Source organism: Typopeltis vanoorti, chromosome 6, assembly GCF_054136105.1.
Source record: "Typopeltis vanoorti isolate ZY-2024b chromosome 6, IOZ_Tvanoo_1.0, whole genome shotgun sequence".
Taxonomy (NCBI): Eukaryota; Metazoa; Arthropoda; class Arachnida; order Uropygi; family Thelyphonidae; genus Typopeltis; species Typopeltis vanoorti.
In genome coordinates, this window is record NC_143554.1 from 131,416,256 (window position 1) to 131,433,782 (window position 17,527).

At 37.4% G+C, this 17,527-nt stretch overlaps 1 protein-coding gene across 2 annotated transcripts in view; it reads left to right on the forward strand.

Moving 5' to 3' along the window:
• Positions 1-13,259: 13,259 nt before the first annotated feature.
• Positions 13,260-17,527, forward strand: part of LOC150105952 (LITAF domain-containing protein-like) — an 89,403-nt gene continuing 85,135 nt past the window's right edge. For both annotated transcript variants that reach the window (XM_090393721.1, XM_090393722.1), the window contains exon 1: positions 13,260-13,541. The gene's annotated coding sequence lies outside the window, so the exon portion shown is untranslated. The remainder of the gene's footprint in view (positions 13,542-17,527) is intronic.

Below are 17,527 nucleotides of genomic sequence, written 5' to 3' on the forward strand. Positions count from 1 at the left end.
CCTCATAATTAGAGCTTGTATATCTCTGTGGAAATGCATATTTGCATTCACTGCTCTTAGCCGCCCAAAGGAAGACAATTCTAAGTTCCATTCTATTTGTGGACTAGAGGAACTATTTTCCCGAAGCTTTTTTTTGATTTCCCGACTTAATCGATCTCTGGCACGAGCAAGTAATTTTTTTCCATGGAACTCAGTTTCTTAATCTGCCAATTCAAGAAAATTATCATTAAATTCACACTGCTTCACTAATATAGAGCATTATATTAGGTTATATCACGAATTGGATAGAGCAGCAAACAAACTCCACCGACTTTCACAGGATTTGGCTATAAGCAAGAAGGAAGACACAAGAAATCACAAGAAGAAATACATTTTATTTTCGACTACAGAGAGTTATAAATATTGATATTTAAGTGAGAAAATGACGTTTTAATGATGTATCATTTATCTTATGATTTAATAATAAAAGATGTCATAAGTTGAACTGTTATTTTGGGCGATAAATAACGCATCATCATCGACGTACTAGAAAAGTAAATCAAATCTCATCTAGTATGTTTCATTGTTCTAATCTCGAAGAATGATTTACACACAATTTCCATAAACTGTGCAAGGTCAGGCAGAATTAATTATCAGGACTAAATGTAATCCAAGAAGACCTCACTGGCTGATGAGGAAGAGTAATCAGAGAAAATGCTTGATTTCAAAAATGCATGATAATAAAATAGATGCAATCAAACTATTTTTTAATAGCATGTTATTTTATTTTTTCATATTTTATGTATTTTGAAATAAACGCATTTTTTCCAAAAGCAGCAATTTCAGCAATAGTTCTAAACATAGGTATACCAAATAATTAGTGTGCTAATGAAGTAAAATAATTTCCATTGGCTAGCAATTAATACGTATTTCGATTTCAACTGTGTATTAGTATAACAGCGTAAAACATGTTTGCACTGGTTTAGGCGTTTTAGCTATAGTCTCCTCTGTTAAAAATAAATTACAGAGAGATCTTACAAATTTTTGAATTACGGTGATCCAAAAAGGGGAAACCGCAATCCTGAATGATTCAAACTACAGTCCATTGCGAAGATGTCAGTAGAGGTTCAAAAATGACCAAATTGCGTTGGTTAATGCACTGTTTAGTTCAAATTAATCGAGATTAATTATGCGCAAGATGGAAGATTCTAACACCTAACCTGTTGGTTTTTAGTTGTTTTATAAACACGGCTGAAGGAAATACCAGTCAATCGAGTCTGTTCTTACTGGTTTACTTGTTTTTTCGGGATGAAAAGACTTGCAACGTCAATTTGAAATAAGCCAAGTTCCAAATCCTATTTAAAATTCAGAAATTCTTTTATGACATTGTAATTTACTTAAAGAAATATTAGTATTATAATTATTATTATTATTTGGCACCTCCAGGGAGTCTAAAGACTCATCGAGGGAGAGTGTGCCAACAGCATCAAACGATTAGCCCCTTCCAACTGCTAACCGCGCTCAAACTTACTTAACTGAGCCATTAGTAGCAGAGGCTCTACCAATCGACCAACCTTTGCATCTTCCAAGGATGCCAATTAAAATCATTCATAGTCTTTAACCAACTATAGGGCTTTATTCTTTACTTCTAGACTCAGTGTCTATCTTCTGCATCATTGGGTATCCAAAATTTTAGATTCTTTACTACCATCAATCCCCAGATTACTTATGATTACTTATTCATCTAAAATAATTCCACCAATTGCATACTCTACCTTCCATCTATCTATGCTTTCCAAATTTAAAAACATTCAACTGTTAACTCGCACTCACCTGCTCATGCAACTGGTCTATTCAAGTGCTAATGCAAAGTTACTCATCTACTTTACTCCTCGCAAACCGACCACTTAATTAGAAACCTTTGCGCAGATGTACAAAAATGTCACTTATGCAGTGTATATCAAAATATTTCCACCTGGCTGGAGCCATGCTTTTAAAAACAACAGCCCTGACTAGTTTCTCAAAAGGTGCGCTAGCTGAGTGTTTAAACCAGTGGGAAAATAACCTAAATTGTTTGTCTAAGATAGTCTGTCAGGAACGAGATCGCAGTCGTCTGAGAAATATTTTAGGGACAAACAGACTTCCCGTGTGTAGAAGTTGACTGAAGCATTTAGTGAAGATCGATACAGACTCATGTCACCGTACTATGCACAGGGAATTGAAGAGGATCGATATTGGCAATGGCATGCCTATACGGAAACCACTGGATTCTGCAAAGTTTCGAATTCAGCGGCTGGTATGTGTAGTAAACCTTCCCCAATCTCATTACAATACAAATTTAAATTCAACGATCCCAAAACATACCCTTGGGGCAAATCACTAGCGAAATTCTTCCTCTGGGCTATCGTTTCCTCATACTTAACTTGCAGATTACTATCAGACAATCAATCTTCAATCCCGCGCACATTTATTAGTAAATATTAATGCGCTGGATTAGACGTGATATTTTACTTCGTTTCACTTTTAAATATCAGGACATATATTTCTTTTTTGATTTCTTGTATGGCAATTGCGAAGAATTCATTATATTTGCCTTCTGTCTGGAAAAACCTAGGTTGTAATTGGAACGGTAGGTATTTCAGTGGGTGTACAGTATATTGGTAAAATTATTAAAACTCATTAAATTTGTATATTAAAAAACTTATTTCATTCAGCAAAACCCGTTCTATTTATACTTCCTTCGTTTCCGAGAGATGCACACTTATCTTTTACCGTCTTAAACAATTTTTTGACATGAACTCGTATTCTCTGTTTAAAAAAGGTGTCAACGACATATCTTCAATACTATTTCGAGGTTCCAAAGAGGATAACAATAAATGCCAGTTTAAACAAAAATTCATACGTTATCTAATATGAAACTTCAAGAAATAACTAGCTGCACTTCCTTTCTCAACTGTAGGTAATCATAACTAAGGTATGATTACCTACAGTTGTATCAGTGCTGTTGGGAGACCACACATCTTTAAAAGTGGATCGTTAGTAGTGGGTACCGCGCAGATTTCCTCCAGTACGTATGCGCCAGTCAGTATGCTGCTTAGTCTCAACCCCGTGCATACAGATGTCTGAAGGCGTGCTTCGACAGCAGTGCTCGCCTTTATCGCTTTATTCCCAGTGTGAATCCTCAATTCAGAAGGAGCATCGTTTAACCTGTTCCCTCAAGTTTTTAGTGTTTTGCCAAGGGAATCAAAAAGAAGTGCTGGAATCCATTTGCGTCATGGATGAAATTATAGTCCTTCATTAGGATCTTCTTTCCAAAAAGAATCCACGGACGGGCGCAAACCAAGCGAAGCCCCGCCAAGTAAAGCCAAGATCACTCAATCCACCAAGAAAACCATGGCTATAACCTTTTGGGATTACTGGGGAATTCTCTTAATTGACTCCAAGGAAAGGAATACCGCTGTGAATGCAGAATATTATGCTTCACTCCTCACAAACTGCACGTCGCTATAAAGGAAAAGAGACGAGGAATGCTGTTTGCCTGCTTTATTACAATGCTCCAGTCATTATGACTGTTGTTGCAGAGGCTGCAGTGAAGGACTGTGGCTTCCGAGGAGATTGAACAAATACCCTACAGCCCAAATCTAGCACCCTGTGACTACTACCTCTTCTCGAAACAAAGAAAAACCTAAGAGAAAAAAAAATTGCAAACGACAGTGAGGCAAAGGTGCGGTTATTGGCCATTTTGCAGACAAAAAGTACAGACTATTTTTTCAAGGGCATAAAAATGCTTATTCAAAGATGTGAAAAGGGTGTTGAAGTAAAGAAAGATTATGTTGAAACCTGAAGCATTTATTTTCTTTCTATCACCTCTAAAAGTTAGTCAGACCTGTAACTAATCCCATGTAAGACACGAAGATTCTTTGTAAGACTTCTTCAACCAAAATGAACCCGCTATTCTTATTTGTGATTATAACTTCATTTTGTATTCTGAATACAATGAACTCAATGTTTTCTCTTTTTTTAGCCTGAATACTTCATAAAAATTAATTTCTTTGTTGTACATAACAGCTATTTAGCTGCCTTTATGCAAGTATGGATGTAATGCATATTTTTACAATATGCGAGCAAAGCGTCAAAATATTATTAATAAAAAAAATATTTTTTTTTCCTAGGAACTTTATTGATAAGTTCAAAATTAACGCTACAAGGCATACGAAAATAAAACTAACTAGTTACAATTCCTTGGCATTGCAGTTGCCTTAGCTTACACTACTCTAAAAGAACACGATTGCGGTCCAAGAGTCCGTCACGAACTCTTGGCGGTATTAATTTGAAATAAATTTATTTTTATTTATATCAGCTATTTATTTGATATATAAGGATGCTTGGGCAACTGTCGTGTTCTTTTAAGTACAGGCAGGACCTCCTTATCTATTGCGCTAATTGGACTAAAGTCCAGGGCCGCCATTGATCCATATATGTATTAATAATACATATAATACATATAATTAATTGTATGTATTATTTAATAATTGCTCAATCCAATGCGATTAAGGCGCCAAATTATTTTAGCCCTGAGAAGCTCAAACTTGTTAAGATGCCACTGAGTATAGGTTGATTATTATTAAAGTTCACATATCGAAAAGCTGTAACTGGGTGACTACTCAGTGGAACGATTTGATATTTAACATGATAATAAACCATAACCATAACATCATTGGGCAGAATCAAGACTCTTTTTTTTTATTACCCATTGTCTGATAGGGACGAATTGAAGAGGAAAATTTATGAGCTGTAAACTTGCCCTGGGGGAGGGACATGGAGATTACTCGTCGCTGTTAGTATTTAGGATGGCTTTTGTTCTCTTGTGTAGAGCCTGTGTAGGTTAGTAGAAGTGGCGTTTGCACTCTACGGCACTTGACCGCACGACGAAAGGCGTTCGAATCTATTCGCCGACTAGAGGAACTTTTTCTAAGCCTTTTCTCGACCGGTTCCAGAGTTAGTCGATCTCTGGCACGGGCTAGCGGGTTTTTCCTCCCGAAACTCCGGTTTTTCGTCCCGTAAATTCAAGAAAATCGGCCGTCGAACCCACACTATTTTGAGACATTAAAAATATTGTGTTAGGGTTAGGGACCACCAGATGGTAGCACTTACTAGCCGCCTTCTTCACTGTGTGCAGATTAATCAGTGATAGCCTTGGGTAGGCTATGTCCGATTGGCTACCAGTGGAGATTGAACTGCCCACTCAGTCTCCAAAAGTTAGATAGGGCTTAAAAAAACGGCCTCGCCTACTCCCTATATACGGGAACAAAGAGGCATTAACTGATTTTTATTATTATTTATTTGTGTTTGAAGAGATCTGTTTCGTAATAGCTTGCAGCATGTTTCACTAGATCACTGGGGTGTGTAGAGATCTTTAAGAAGAATTTTGCCTCTGTAGGTTGCATGGTGCTTCTAGGATCATGTGCAAACACTTGTTTTGCACTCTCTGTAGCTTGAGGATGTTGGTGTTGGATGTCTGGCGCCAGACTGGAGATACATATGTAAATATGGGGTGGATCGTCAGCTGGTAGAACATTACTTTGATTCTGGTATTTAGCTTGCTGTTCCTTTTTATTAAAGGGTAAAGCTGTGTGATGGCATTACATGCTTTAGCGCATGAGTCTTTGATGTGTGAGTTGAAGGTTAATCTTTTGTCCAGTATTACCCCAAGAGATTTTGTTTCTGTTTGCCAGGGAATTTTGATGTTGAATAGGTAGAGGTCCCTCTTGGGAAACTTCTGGTGAAAAGCATCGCAACACTCTTTTGAGGATTCACGTGAAATCTCCATTTGGAGAACCATTGTTCTAGTTTCAGTAGATTTTCTTGCAGTATTTTGGTGAAGAGATGTGGCTGTAGAGATCTGGCTAATATTGCTGTGTCATCTGCATAGAGTGCTAAGATGGATGACATTGGGTTGTGCAGGATGTCTGCCATATATATCGAGAATAAGATCTGTGCCAGTAGGGACCCTGGGAAACTCCCACTGAGATCCATTGCTGAATTGAAACTGTTCCATTTATTTTGACTTCCATGTGTCTGTCCTGGAGGTATGATTTAATTAGGTGGACTATTCCTGATGGTATGCCCGCTGTGATGAGTTTATGTAGTAATCCGAAGTGCCATATCTTATCAAAAGCTTTTGCTATGTCGAGGAATACTGTTCCAATGTGTTGATGCCAATTGTATCCAGTGGTGATGTACTCAATTAGTCTATGAATTTGTTGAAAGTAGCAAAAATGGTCTCAACATCAAGTGATACCACAGATTTCGATCTTTTTAAAACCACCCAAAAATAAAACATAAAAAGAACAATTCTTTAGGATATGACTCACCACTGGTACTCATCAGATAATCCAGGAACTACCATCAACCCCAAGTTTAATCGCAATGCCACTACGATGTTCTCTCGCCTCAAGACCGGACACACAAATCCAATCAAGTTTAGCAATGGCATAAAAGTCTTCCCCACCTGCAAAATCTGTAACATACAGGAAGCATCACCAATGCATTTGCTAAACTGCATGAATATTTCAAAATGTGAACTCTATAACAACCCAGAAAAGATGCTGTATAAAATGCATGAACTTGACCTCTATGATCTGGTGTAATAATATCATTGGATAATAAAAAAAATTAAAAAAAATTAATTTGTTGAGTAGTACTGTGATGTCGAAAGCCAAACTGTTCCTTTGGTAGGATATTTAACTGAGGCATGGAGTTTGGAGAGAATGATTTATTCGACAATTTTGCCTAAGTTTTAGATTAGGCTGATGAGTCAATAGCTTTCAGGCGGTGTGGAGCTTTGCCTGGTTTATGCACTGGAATCACATCTGCAAATTTCCAATAGGAGGGAAAATATTTTGAATCTGAGCATGGCGTTAATTATTGTGGTGAGATGTACAACTGGTCTTCGGGGAAGCAGTTTAATAATTCTATTCGTAATGGCATCAGGACTGGGGATTTTTTTATTCTTTAGCTCTTTATGACTTCGTAGATTTCCGCTGGTGAAGTGGTTGTAGGTTTGTTGTTGCAGGTATCGAGGAGTTTCAGTACGTATCTGACGTGGCGGTGCATTTTTTATACATGATTGATACCAAAGTCCTCGTATGCAGCTACAGTGTTTTTCTAAATTTCTTGCTATCTCTTCTGCTTTTTCTGAGTCCATGTGTACGAGGCCCCGGACCGACTTGAGTGGGGGAAGAGATTTGCTTCTCTTTCTGAGGTTTCTTAATATCTTCCAGATGGAGCGATCGCCAGGTAATACAGAGGCTAGCTTGGCTTTTCATGTTTCATTCCTGTGAGCTTTAAGAGCTTCTCCAACTTCATTGTTTAGCTTATTGAGGATCTTTTTGTCTTGAGGTGCCCGGGTGTTATGGTACCTTTTCCTTGCTTTGTTTTTTCCCTAATTAAATTCATGATGTCTTCAGGTAGCCGATTCGTCTTAATGGTGGTGGTTGTACCGGTTGCAGCCTTTAAGGCTTTGTTGATTTGCTGGGTCAGATTTTTGACTGCATTTTCATTTTCTTTTTTGGAGCCGATATGAGGGACGGGTCCAATATGTTCCGGTAGTACTTTTGATAGTTTTTCCATGAGATGAAGGATTGGGGGGACGGCAGTTATTCTTGCTTTGCCAGCTGGAGCAGGATTTGGTTGTGATCAGATATCAGTTCTTTTAAAGAGTCTAGGCTATATTGTAGCTTAATATATTGGAGAATAGCTATGTCAAATATTCAGCTTTGCCGTACGTACTGTGATGTGTTGGTTCGGTGGGGCCTGCCACCACTTCGTAGTTTGAACTGGAGTAGCTAAAGAGGATGTGGCCGTTTCTGTTGGTGGTTTTACTGTTCCATGCATGGTGTTTCGCATTTAGGTCAACTGCAATGATGACTTGCTCTCTATTGTCCAGGATGGCATCCAGATCTGAATGTAGCATATTTTTTGAGGGTTGGTTGTAGGCTGCATAAAGTTTTAGTTTCCCAAGTTGAGGTTGTGGGTACTTCTATTCCTGTGAGCTCTAGATTTCTGGTTGAAGGGTTGGTTACAGAGTGGCGATCGATGTAGTTCTTTATGAAAATGGCGGTCCCACTGCCTCTGTGGTTTAGTCTGTAGTTTCTGAGGAGGTGGTATCCTCTACATTTGGGGTTGTCTGCTGGTCTCAAGTGAGATTCATTTATGAGGGGAGGGGGTTGTATCTCACCGTGAATTCCTGAGTTCCAGAACCTTGTTTTAAGTCCATTTGCGTTGCACGCGATGATCTGTAGAGAACCTGGGGTGATTTTGTTTCTATGCATTTATGAGAGCTATTAGGATGGATTGGGTTTCTTGTAGATATCTTTTTCTGGATTCCGACGTGGGGCTGGATTTGCTAAAGTCCTGCAGCATATTTGAGAGAGAGGTTGTAATGATGGCTGCTTAATTTGGGTAGTATTGTTCCTATGTGGCCTTTGTTGAGCGGACTACGTCTGCGTAATCCAACATGATCATGTGTGCGGCAATGGAATTTTATTTTGTGCTAAAACCAACATTAATTCTACAAGTTGTCACTAGGGCACCATGCATGCCCTAGTGACAACTTTTGTAATTTAAATGTATCATACGTAATTTACAATGCATGTAAATTACGTATAATACTTCTGGTATGCAGTGAAACGCTGCGACTTACCATTTATGCAAATGACAAATGTTCCCAATGATGTATGCTTGGGAAGAAGCTTCAATAAAAGCAGATAGCCTCAGAATAGCACAGGCCTGCAAAATTCGAGTCATGAAAAGTTGTCTGGAAACTATTAACTGTTTTTGATTTATTTTTGACCGCTGTTTTTAATAATCTCTTCTATTTTTCTCTATCATGTAAGGATTTTTCACAAAATGGACTCAATATTACAGTAAAATAGCTTTAAAACGCATTAGATTAAGTTAAATAACAGTATTTAAAATTTTTCGTAAACATTTTTGGAATGAAAGTATTGGGAAAAAATTTTATTAAAGTAATTAAATATTAATCTTTACTAATCTAAAGATTTTAAAGTATGTAGTGTCTTTTTTCTTTTTCCTTCAATGCTTCTTTTTGAACTTTTTCTGTGTAATTCTTCGTCTCTGTGCAACATCCAGCAATAGTCCGCCATCATGTTGACATTCCACCTGCCCTGATACCTTCTTTCCATCTTCCTGCTCTTGCTCTTCGCTAACCGTTCCCAGATTCTCAGGAAAGTAGTCTAAATGAGAGTTGAGAATGGGCACTTCTAATTTCATGGAGCATCCCAAATTCTTGAATTTCTCAAAGTTTCTTATAACACATTTTTACTTCCAGGTTCTGATGTGACTCTTTTTGGCCATTCCCTCTTGATTCAATGTTACTCTCGATCTCGGCTGTCCCATGCGCACAAAAAGCAAGGGTATTTGGTGTATCCTCTTTGTTGTCCCAAAATCATAGATATGACTTTAAGATCACCGCAAGCTGTCCATCAATGAGCATTGTACTTAAATTTGCTGAGAAGGAAGGCTAAATTTTCGTTATTTCAAATGCAAGGAATGTGCAACTGGTACTGAAACAGCTTTGAGGCGTCTTTTTGAGGAATCGATAAAAATCCTCAAATCGACGACTTCATATTTTACGATGAACTTGCTTATCAGTCCGGGAATATCGCTACAGTAAACTAAATCACCTTCCTCTGAAAAGTAAGGAAGGAAATCTCTTTCTCTGTATCTAAATCTTTTATCTGCATTCATCCTTCTTTTATCTTACGAATGAGACGTTTCATGTAAATTTCTTTAATTACCATAAAACGGCACTTCAACAAAGCACATACACAATAATTAGCTGTAAATAAAGGAAAAATGAAAATAAATACCAATGTGCTGAATTTAAATCCGAATACTAGTAATAAAACTGATAAAATTAGAAAATGGGTAAAATTGGTGGATGATGGAATTTTTTTACATTTTTTTCTGAACTCAGCACCAAAAATCTATAAGAATCAATTACTACTTCTCAGACAACTTTTCCATCGCAGGCATGTGTATGATCAATTCATTACTTATGAGCAGACAATGTATTAAATTACGTTACCGTACCGAAGGATAGGTCACATTTTTTTTATCAAATTAACGCCGTGCCTTGATAGCATTGCGATAGTTCAGAACATTATTATTATTATTATTATTATTATTATTATTATTATTATTATTATTACGTGACTTCTCCAGGGAATCCAAGGGCTCATCGTGGGCAGACACACTACTCTATTTCGCTAAATACGAGTGTCTGAAAAGTTCTCGGCCTCGGCCATAGATTGCAACACTATCGGCATGATTTTTTTTTCTTAGTCGGTACGTCTGTCATAAGCATCCATGTGAAATTGCAAGTCATTCTATCAAGTAATTTGTTTTACACAGCTGTTTGAAGCAAAAGTGTTCTCTGTATCCCTTCAAACGGATAAATTTTAAGGGATTCGTACGGTTATAAAATTCTTTGTAAAAGAAGGTTTAACGGCAAAAGAAATTCATTGGAAGTTCATAAACGTTTATATGTACTCGTCTCCTTCGTTTTCGATAATTAAGAAATGGGCTGCCGAGTTTAAACGTGGCCGCACCACCCTTGAAGATGATCCACATGAAGATGTTGCAAAAGTGTAACAACACCAGAAATCATTGATCAAGTGCATAATATGGTATTGGATGACCGGCGAGTCAACGTGCGTGAAATTGCTGAGACTATAGGAATTTCAAAAGAAGGTGTAGATATATTTTGCATGAAGAATTGCATATGAAAAAGCTTTGCCAAGATGGATGCTGCGCTTGCTCACAGCAGATCAAAAACGCACTCGAATGAAAATCTCTGAAAAGTGCTTGGAGCGTTTTAACAAGAATAAAACTGATTTGTGCATCGATTTTTTGCTATGGATGAGAGTTGGATTCATCGTTACACACCAGAATCCAAACAGCTGTCAAAACAGTGGACAGAAGCCGGTTGTTCAGCGCCAAAGAAGACAAAGTCAGTTCCATCAGCAGAAAAGGTCATGGCATCGGTGTTTTTGGCACTGGAAAAATTAAGGGATCTGCACTATGAATAGTTGGAAAATCCACCCTATTTCCCAGATTTGGCTCCCTCTGACTTCTATCTTTTCCCAAAACTAAAACTCTTCTTCGTTGGTCAGCATTTTTCTTCATGATTAGAGCTGTTGTAGGATATTTTGCAAATCTTACTGAGAATCACTACAGGGACGGATAATGACGCTGAAATAAATGTTTTAGTCTTAATAGAGATTATGTTGAAAAATAAATTTTGAAATTATAAATTTTTTTTTCATTGTTAGACAGAGAACTTTTCAGACCACCCACCCTCTTACATTTCATCCTCTCCGGTACTAATTTATTCTCCAACTACGACACTACTGCCATCACCCCCATCTTTCGCCCATCATCATTAAGAACAGTATTTTTTGTATGTAAATGGTGTGTTCTGAAGGCCGATTTTTCTGTACGCGGGATGAAAATCTCCAGTTTCCGGGAGAAAAAACCCTGCTACCACCGTATGAGATCGGTTACTCACCTTTACCTGAAAAACCTTCAAGGGATTAAAAATGGGTCCATGACTGCAAATAGTTCATGCAAAATGATTCGGAAATTTGATGAGACAGGTTCCTTGGATGTTAAACCTGGTAGAGGATGGAAGTCCATCGAACAAATGGGTTTCCGAAGAGAGGATGTCAAATATCGTAGAATCAGTAGCAGCGTATTGGACGGTGTTTAGCCAAAGCAGTAAGAAGTTCACAAAGTTGTAAGGTAAATTCTGCACTGTTATTCTTACAAATTTCACACATTCAGCAATTGTTTAATCCTGACCGGTGTGCACGAGACACATTTGCCCTGTAGTTTCTTGCCTGGACAACAATTGGCAATGGAACATTTTCTGGACTCAACAATCTCAATTCCATCTGGACAGTTCTCTTAATATGAACAACTGCAGAATTTGGGCAACCGCAAGCCCACACATCGTGCGACAGATTCTGCTTCCTTCACCAAAGGTCACCATTTGGTGTGGTTTTACAGCGAAATTCATTATCACACTTTTCATTTTCAAGAGCTCGATCCTGCTGGTTCTCGTTAACTGCACTGTTAATGGACAGCGATATGGATCTCTCTCTCTCTCTCTCTCTCTCTCTCTCTCTTAGGCAATCAGGTGATTACACACTTCAGCAGTGTCAGTGCCTGGATTCAACACTTTTTACGCAGGATGGTGCCCCTTCTCACATTTGGGGATGTCGTCACCCCTAGCAAGCGGTTGCTTTAGACACATTTTACGGAGGAAGGAATTATCAGCCGCCATTTTCGTACAACGTAACGAGCGCACTCGCCGGATCTCAACCCCTGCCACGTCTGCCTGTGGAGACATCTTAAAGGCGTTGTCTACCGTTGACACATAGCTAACTTAGTAGACCAAGACCAGCATTACATGACATATTCACACTATTTCGAGTGAACCTCTACGTTCTGTGGTTGATCATGCGGATTCAACACATTACCGACAAGCATATCGAACATGTTGTTGTGTAACCACACAACGCGCCGTATATACCCAACGTTTTGTGACGTTGTGAATTATCCGTAATGGTATTGCAGCAGCATATATCGCTCAAGTGACTTCTTTGAAAACTAACGTTGGTTTTTGTGCAAAATAAGTTTCCATTGCCGCACAAATAATCATGTTAAATCGCTCTGCTGTGTAGTTACTCAATTACAGCATTTCGAAATATGAACTATAATCACCCTGTAGTTCAAGCTAAGGCAACTTCTGGTAAAATTACGAAACTTTCATAGTTTATACATACATAAGGCTTTGAAATAATGTTGGAGCTTTAATATGTACCATTTCTTTATAATCTACGTCGCCGGAATTAAGCTGTATGGTTCTTTCTTTATTGACTAACTGGTTACAACAACTACGATTGCTTTCTTTTCCTGTGATGTAATCGGATTATAAATCACGTGATATTTGTGTTGCCATATGCAATGGTGTGAGGTCTCGTTTACGTAACAGCTCCTTTGCCAAATATCATCTTTATGTACTCAAAAGAATAAGAACAAGAACAAATGCAATCAGGAATCGAAGTGTTCAAATTTTAACAACTCTAATAAAAATTATAACAGAAGAAATTATTATATTATATATTATTCGTTTATTCTGTCCTCTTTTTTTTTTTTTAATGATTTCTATCGCCCTCTAGGAATAGAAAACTTAACGAATGGATGGATGTTTGTATCCTCTAAGAAGGATTGCGGTGTTACTCGTTGAACGAGTCTATGATCGGAAGGTTAGAGAAACAGCTGAGAATTCTATTAGTATTATAGTTCCGAAGTGAATTTCTTTTTTACGGGGATTAGATCTGCAACATTTAGCGGAATTTAATGTCTGTCCGCTTCTTCGCATGATATAAATTTAAAACCCACTTTGCACAGAATTCCATATCATAATTCCAGTTTTTATAACCTTTACATTCCTTTACCTTACTTTTCAAAAGGTAAGAGCCTGAGTATTTACTGTTTGTGCGTTTAGTTTATTATTGTTTCTTCTGCAAACTTTTTTTTTAGGAGTTTGATCTTCTCCAGAGCATGAAATTCGATATTTTCAATATTTTAGAGATAAATAATGACAGGAGTATCTATAATGGCAGTTAGATATTTGTATGTATTGCGTATTTATATATCATGCAGTAGTATGTAATTTCAAGAGGAAATTGATGAAATCATTTCGTGGTATTTTATGAATTCATTCTTGAAGGTATCAGTATAAAATATTTTGCTATTGTTAGGCATATAGGAAGTTGTATTTCTTAATCATAATATTCTGCAATCGATTAGTAACTGACTTTAGAATGTGCATTTCGTGTCGGTATACGAAAAACAATTTATACCTTCATGTCCGTATTAAAAACATCGCACATCATTAGTGGAATGCTTAAAGTGAACAAAGAAATTCTCTCTTTTTTTTTTTTTTTTTTAATGCAGTGACTAAATTTAAAACTGCCTGTTTTACATTCTGTTGCTTCTGTTATTCGTTAATAATGTAGCCAAAATTAATAATTTTCGGTCACTTATTAAAACAGTTTGAGTTACTCATGGAGTGATATTTTGCTAACTACGAATTCCTCTTAATATGATATTCGCATTGAACTACATCGCATGTTTAGCCCGTGAAAACAGTTTATTAATTGCTTACTAAATTTTCTGCACGTACGTGCATTACACAGTTTGTTTTGCTTCACGTCATACCGTGATGCCGTAAAAAAAAAAACGGGAGGAAAGACAACAACGCTAGAAAAACAAAGCTATCATTGTACAATGGTGTAATTGGATTTTGCAAAGGTTTTTGATAGACTGCCACATGACAAGCTCTTAAATAAATTGAAACAGATGGGATTGGATGACAGACTTCTATGTTCGATCAGTGACATTCTGATACCTATCCGACAGCCAGGATAGGTATCGGAATGTTGTATATGGAGGTGCAGTATCTCGAAAGAGAAGAGGTCACCAGTGGTGTGCTGCAAGGGTCAGTTTTGGGGCCATTTTTGTTCAATTTGTATGTTAATGATATTGGGTTGGGTTTAACTAGTGATATCCAGCTGTTTGTGGATGATGCAAAACTGGGAAGAGCAATGCACAGTCAGGCTGATGTTAATGCCTTACAAGAGGACTTGAATAGATTTCATGAATGGGCAGGTAAGTGGAACTGTCAGTTCGATGTTGTCAATTGTATGGTTTGAGATTTGGTAAGCAACGATGGGATGCAAAGTATATGCTTGGTGGGGAAACTAACAGAAGTAGAGGAGAGATCTAGGAGTGATGGTTGACAAGGACATGAAATTCAGGGGCCATTGCACAAGTTGTGAAGACATCACATCGAATAATGGCAATTATGAGGAAAATCCTGACATGCAGAAATAGAGAGGTTATGATTCCATTGTATAAGGTTGATCAGGCCTCATATGGATTATTGTGCACAGATTTGGTCTCTGGGTTTTCATGGTGATGAGGATATGTTGGAAAGGGTACATAGAAAATTCACAAAGGTAGTCGGTGGTCTTTGGAATGTGGAGTACAAGGACAGATTGAGAGAATGTAACTTGCAGAGTCCTGTGAATAGGAGGAAGAGGGGGGTGGATATGATTGAGACATATAAGCTGGTCAGAGGTTGTTATCAGGTAGACATGGAAGATTTTTCAGAGAATGGAAGAGGAGGGGGTAGAACAAGAGGCCATTGCTGGAAACTGTATAAGGAAGGTGTGAACAAAGGAGTGAGAAGCAGGTTCTTTGCATGGAGGGTGGTTGGTGAGTGGAATGCATTGCCTGAGTGTGTTGTGGATGTGGATACATTGAATCAGTTTAAGACTCGGTTGGATGAGCATTGTATGCAATAGTGAGTACCTCCCACGATGAGTCTCTGACTCCATGGAGGTCAAATGTTAATAATAATAGTACTATTTCCTTAGAATTTGAGATTCGAGAATGTTGTTGGCACCTTTGATGCTCCTTCAAAATTCTCGCTCACTTGGTGATAGAAGTAAATCATTTGTATATTTTACTAGTCATCTTAATGCTTGTTACTGAATATTTTTTATTTAGCAGTTTCGCAGCAGTAAGAAAATATAATTCTGATGATATTTTTTATACGGGTTGACGTTTACTAAATATTGGTTATTAATTGGAGAACAGTAATTCAAATAGTTTCTCTTTTAAAGATCTGGACAGTTTTTTATATGGCCCTCGCATGCTGAGCTGTGAATTTTGGTGGCTACAAAAATTTTGCCTAAAACTACCCAATCATCACCTGTTTCGAATTTTTAATGCAGAGTTTGTAGCTTTGCTCCTTTACAGAATCTACAAAACAATTGCAGATTCTGTAAATGGCAGAACTGAATGAACGGCATAGGCAGAATGCCATTTCTTTTCTATGAATACTACAGTGGAGCAACGCAGGAAATTGACAATTATTAACAACTGTATGCTATAGTTTACCATGAGAAATTGCTGGTTAGCATAGCAGCTATGTAGAAAGGAAGCAAAATAAATGCCACCCAGAGGTAGACATCTGAAGAAAATGGTGCCATGAGTGAAGGTGCAGATTTTTAGAAATATAGGCAAGTTTAGGCCACTATGTGACAATGGTTTTGTAAGCATTGTCAAATAGTGGCCATTGTTTTTTTTACCTATCATTTTCTTGTACTATGTAATTAATACATTTTCAAAACTTACCTGTAAATTACGTTTGTCTGCTCAGTCAGAAACAGCTCTAATTAACAAGAATTGTATAAAAAACTTTTAGTATACATGTCTTATGGCATGCAAAATACAAATCTAGCTTTGGCAGCTATTGTAATTAGAAGATTTAAATATAAGAACAGAGGTGGGGGAAAAAAGTCCTATTTTTATTTGATGCTTTGGTTTTTAAGCAAGCCTGAAAGTTTCCAATATAATAGTAATTATTATTACGTGAGACCCAAGGAGTCCAAAGACTCATCGAGAGAGTACCTACCAGTGGCAGTCGGTGAAAATTTTAAGTAGGGCTGTTGCATATAAAAAATTCATTTTTTCCTAATCAGTAACCAATTTACATATTAAAAAATTGCTTTATTAAAAATATTTCGCCCTCACCACAAACAAACACCAATAATAAAAGTTTCATATCACATAGAAATAATGCTTGCAAGCATATACACTGCCCAAACGAGCAGTGTCGGAATCACTGGTAATGTGCAATGAGAAGTGCAAACAAATATCGGGGAGAATAGCTGCAATTGGCCTAACGTGGCAATTCTGTCACAGTGTTAGATCACAGTGCATTTGTTTTGGTTAACAATAATTGAAAAAATACAATTATTTTCATATTTTCAACAGTGACACTCATCGTAATTCAGCCGTCTATAATAAATAAATAATTATATGTTATTTTAACAAAATAAAATAAGATTTACAAAGAAATAGTTCACCCTCACCATGAACATGCACCAGTAATAAAAGTTTTGTATCTCACAGAAATAACGTGCACGAGCATACGATACACTGCCCAAACGAGCAGTGCCGGAATCACTGGTAATGTGCAACGAGAAGCGCAAACGAATATTGGTGAGACCAGCTGCAATTAGCCTAACGTGATAATTCTGACACTGCGTTAGATCACAGTGCAATCTGAAGCGTTAATCGAACAATTCCAATTATTGACTATTCAATCAGTGTCAAAACATAAGCTGTAACCTTTAACATGTTGTTTTGCATTTATATAATGTTGTTAGCATTGTTATTATTTATAAACACAAACAAAATTTAATTTCATTTTTTCCTTGGGAGTGCTTATATACGAGCCACCACTGGTACCTACTTTACCTCTCCATCTCCACCACTCAAATCCACCAACTACAGCAAACTACATCATCTACACCAACACCATCTACTGCCAACTACCACCACTAGTATCTTCACAGACAATTGCAAACATGCATGCCTACAA